This window comes from Dendrobium catenatum, unplaced genomic scaffold (assembly GCF_001605985.2).
Source record: "Dendrobium catenatum unplaced genomic scaffold, ASM160598v2 fragScaff_scaffold_1398, whole genome shotgun sequence".
NCBI lineage: Eukaryota > Viridiplantae > Streptophyta > Magnoliopsida > Asparagales > Orchidaceae > Dendrobium > Dendrobium catenatum.
In genome coordinates, this window is record NW_021319860.1 from 5,270 (window position 1) to 10,390 (window position 5,121).

The following is a 5,121-nucleotide window of genomic DNA, read 5'->3' on the forward strand; positions in this document are numbered from 1 at the left end:
TTCTACTATTTTTAGTCTCCGAGCAGTGGAATGGGAGAGGACACGTCAGGTTTTGATAGGTCGGGAAAAGTAGCTGTGAGACACAAAATTTTGTAAACTGGAGTTAAAAATTATACCCCAAACAATCCTTCAGTTGTATTCTTCAGTTGTATTTTTTATTTTACTTGCATGCATACTGAACCCTGAAACTCACTAAAGAACTATCATGCCCTAAGACCTAAATAGAAGAATTGAATATGTTTATATTCAAATCAATCTACCATAGACTTTAATTTCATTTTATATCAATCAAAACAACAAACAAACAAACACACACACATATAATTTATTATGTAATTTTGGCTCCAATCAATCTCACTCAGATGGTCCCCTTGTTGAATCTTAAAATCAATCAAATCCACATAATGAACTTATAAAGCCCAACAAAAATTCAAAACTCGCTTAAGCCTTCAATGCTAGATTCAAGGAATCAATATGCATGCTCATCTCAATAAATAAGTTCAATATAGCTTTCAATGTAATCAGCGAATCAATGATCAGTCATGAATTATACAAGTCAATATGATCAGTAATGAAAAATAGGAAATAAGTACACTAGAATCTATAAATCGGTAATAGGTGCGAGAAAATAAATACATCCATAATCAACTAATCAGTACAATAGGAAATAACGCACCGGTACGAAAATCATTCAATATTATCAATCTACCAATGTATTGAATAGTTTTTCTCCATTGTGTCATGTTAAAAGTCAAATTCTCGTTTAAATCTAATAAAGAATGATCATTTCTAATATTTTTTTAACTATGCCTTTTTAGGTCTAACTCTACCTTTCTTAATATAAGTCGAATCTAATACCTCTACTTTCCTAATCGGGTCATCGATCAGAAGACCGCCGTTTTATGTGACCAAACCATCTAAGGCGACTCTCTCTAATCTTATCTTCCACTGGAGCTACTCCAACCTTTTCACATATATGCACATTTTGTATTATCTTTCACTGGAGCTACTCCAACCTTTTCACATATATGCTCATTTTGTATCTTATCTCTAAGGGTAAAGCCACTCATCCAACTGAACATCCTCGTCTCTGCAACACTTAACTTAGTATTATGTTTCTCTTTTAATGGCCAACATTCGACATCATAAAGCATTGAATGTCTCACCACCATCTTATAGAATTTTCCCTTAAGTTCGAGTGGGACTTTTCAATCACACAACAAGCCCGATGCATTCCTCCATTATTTATGCTTTAACCATACAACTTGAATTCTGCTGATAATATCCCCATCTATTTCATCATCACTCTGAACATAGATCCAAGATATCTAAAATGTGTATTCTTATTAATGACTTGATCGCCCAAAATCACAATCCCCTTACCAGGTCTATTACTACTAAAATTACACTCCATGTATTTAGTTTTAAATCAACTCAAGCAAAAACCTTTAGACTCTAAAGTTGACCTCCATAATTCAAATTTACATACAACTTCCTCTCTAGTCTTATCAACAATAAGAATATCATCAACAAAAAGTATGCACCAATGTACATCTTTCAAATGTCACGTTTTAAGAGCTAACCCATAAAAATTATAGTGTTAACAATCAGCATTCATTGCTTATATGCAAACACTACACTTATCTTATATCAATATTTCATTGACGTATGAGTTGCAACATGAAATGTAAAAATATATAAAATATAAGAAAATCTATATAATAGCTAATAACTTTAAAAAGTGTGACTTTTATTTTATCAAGTGAAATTCTATAAAATTACAGTCAAAATGTCCATTTATCATATGCAAAAATTTGCACTATAAATTTTGATAAATAAGGAGAAAATACATTTTATCACTTTTGGGGGGATTTAAATCAGTAAATACAAAATCATTGAAACCTGAAATGATATTCGAGTTACTTATAATGATCAAAAGACTTTTTTTTTTAACTAGAACAATAGACAAAAAAATGACCAGAATCTCTCTCTCTCTCTCTCTCTCTCTCTCTCTCTCTTCCTCTCTTCTTTTATTTTTAGGAAAGCTTTACCGCAATCACCTTCCTAGTGTTGTGATGCCCCAGGGAAAAATTTCATATGTTCATTTTCAAATCATTTTAAAATTCATGCTCTTACAAGAATAATTTCAAACATCCACATGCATACACTCACAAACACATGCATAAAGCATGAATGCAGAAATTCAAAAAATTATCTTTATCAGACCGAGTCATAACATGTGCAACTGTGTACTACCTCAATAAGACTTACAGTTGCACCCTTATTACTTCCAATCAAATAACTCATTAGCTTGCTTTGACATCTGTAATTAATTATGTCATTGAAATTCGGTAGATCAAACTCAATGAGCCCTACCCACCATAACATTTCAATTCAAAATTTATTGTTATTTGATTGTAGAATTACATTTTTTAAGTTAATTTCTTAATTCAAAAATTTTCATAAAGTGTCCTTCTAAGATGAGATCAAACTAACACCCATATGATATTCCTTACTTCTCCTTTGATGATGTTTACATGATCAAAAGCTCTTAAATAATAGATATTCCCTTAACATATTTATATGCCTAAGACATGCCAATGTCCCTAATAAATGAGCACACAAACAAATATCATCCATTTTTAACCTTAAAAAATAAGGTAATTTATAGCTCCACATAGGGTTATAATCAAGTCGAGTCGAGCCTAGTACATAGTAAATTGGACTTAATTTGGGCATACTATAAGTTGTTCATCTATGATTCGAGCTTGGGCCAAGCTTTCACATCCATATTCAAACTTATGAAACATTTTCAAAAATATTACTTGACTTGTATTTGATTTGCTTAATTTTACTGAACAAATACTTCAACGAGCTAAATAACAAACTAAAATTCAAATGAGTACTTAACATTTCATATTAAGTTATTAATAAATAAGTAATTGAATGAAATATTTGGATTTAGAATTATTGTGTGCTAAAAAATTAATTTGAGTCGGTAGAGTGTGTAAATATTCAACATGTACAAATGAAAGTAGTGGACCCGAGAATTTTTTACATGAAAACCCAAAAAGGGAAAAAACCACTAGGCCTGGCTCTGTTGTAAAATCCACTATGGAACAAGTGATACAAAGATCCTCCTTCTTTCACTACTGAAAAAGAAGGAGAGTACAAAGATCACGCATCCACATAGGGATTGTCTATACCCAACAACATGGTTTTATTTTTTCAATTGGACTTATAGAAATGAATGTTCACATGCGGTAAAATATACTAAACAACAGGTCAAATCTTATCACCATTCTGGAGATGGTGGTGATTTTTTATGTCGATTGTTGGCGATGATGATGGTTGTCAATATAGTGATAGCTGGTAGTGGTTGTCCACGGTGATAACTGAAAAATGCAAGAGAGTTCTCTCTACAACTCTCTTCCACCTTCTTCCTCTTCTCTTCATGTAAGGAATGAAGAGCTATTTATAAATTTTTTTGAGTGACATGCTCTATAAATATTAAAAAAAAAAAAATCTAGGAAGTGTTTCAACAAACGGTCTGTATTGATTCCTTCGATAATAGAACTTTTGTCAAGCATTTAAATATCCTACTTATATCAGAATTAAGAGATGTTGGGCTTGTTGGATTTGTCTTGTCGAGTCGCTCGATTTATAAGCATGTCATATTTGGAGATTATTTAGTTACACAATTAATGCTTTGAAGCTTTCAAATGTGCTTCAATCTCTTGGTTAAAGCACATTTGGATTGGAATTGGGCTGATTTTAGTATCATTGGGTTCGTATTATCGTGACATTCATTTTGACTATAAGGTTGTTGAGATCAGAGTTTGGATGGTCCCAAATTCAATTTTGAATGTTTCTAGTTCAAATATGCCACAAGATTAGTGCTTGATCAAGATGATTTTTGATGATGTATCAAGTATCTAATTATATTTTGCACCAATTAAATAAGATAATAAATATGTTACAGTTAACCTTCTTTTAAATCATATAACAAAAATAAATACTAATAAACAAGTAAATTAAAATAGGAAAATAAAAAGGAATTTATGCATATTCATCATCAACATTATTAGCTTTAACTTGATTATCATCAACTCTGGACATGTTGCAGATACATTTCCTTTTACATATATTTCTCAACATTCAAATAAAGACTTTTTTTTTTGGAAAATTTTTGTGGCAATTTACCCATTCTATATATGAAGAAGAAATTACATGAGAAAAAGCCTATCCAAAACTAAAAGCCAACTCACATGCTAACATGACAAAATGTTAGCTGTGAGGCAAAAGAGAAAGGAAAAACAAATACAAAAAGAAAATAAGCAAAAGAGGCAGGCCCTACTGGACTCAGAATGCATAACAAAAGAACCTCCAACATACAAATTGAGCATCAGTAGACTCCTGGTTGCCGAGATATGACAATCCAAGAAGCAGCTGGTGAACACCAACATTCATCATCGTCCAACCAAAAAAACATCACTGGCATGCACGGGGAACCATGACGATACCCCGCTTGTCCAAAAGAACCCTCTGAAGAGCATCAGAGAAACAAAACCATAGATAACCAATAGGCAAAAATCCAAAAAAATTGCTAAGCTGCAGGGAGGACCGAGACAATAGGCCATGGAAATTCAGTAAAACAAATGTTGAAATAAATCAACTTATTGAAGAATTAATCAACTTTTTGAAGAATCAGGTCATCCTAACAAATCCTAGAATAAATCAACTTATTGAAGAAACAAGTTACCGAAACAAATAAACACTTGATCCATTCACAACATAAAAAAAAATAAAAATAGTCAACTCATTGAGATGATGTTTACTCTTTACATTTTTAAAGATATTGCCATCTTTAAATATAATATTATTGAACCAAACACATAATATTTCACAAATAACATTGACATCTAACAACAATGATGTGTGCATAACATCAACATCTAAATAATATGAAACTAAAAAACTGCTAATTTGCCATTAATTTGAGCATTCTTTGTTAACATCAAGTTCTTCGACCGTCAAATCATATGGCTTTCTGATGTAGGGAGATCATTGAAGAAGCATCACAAATACGACTCCTCAGAGTCAGAACACAAAAACAGTGAA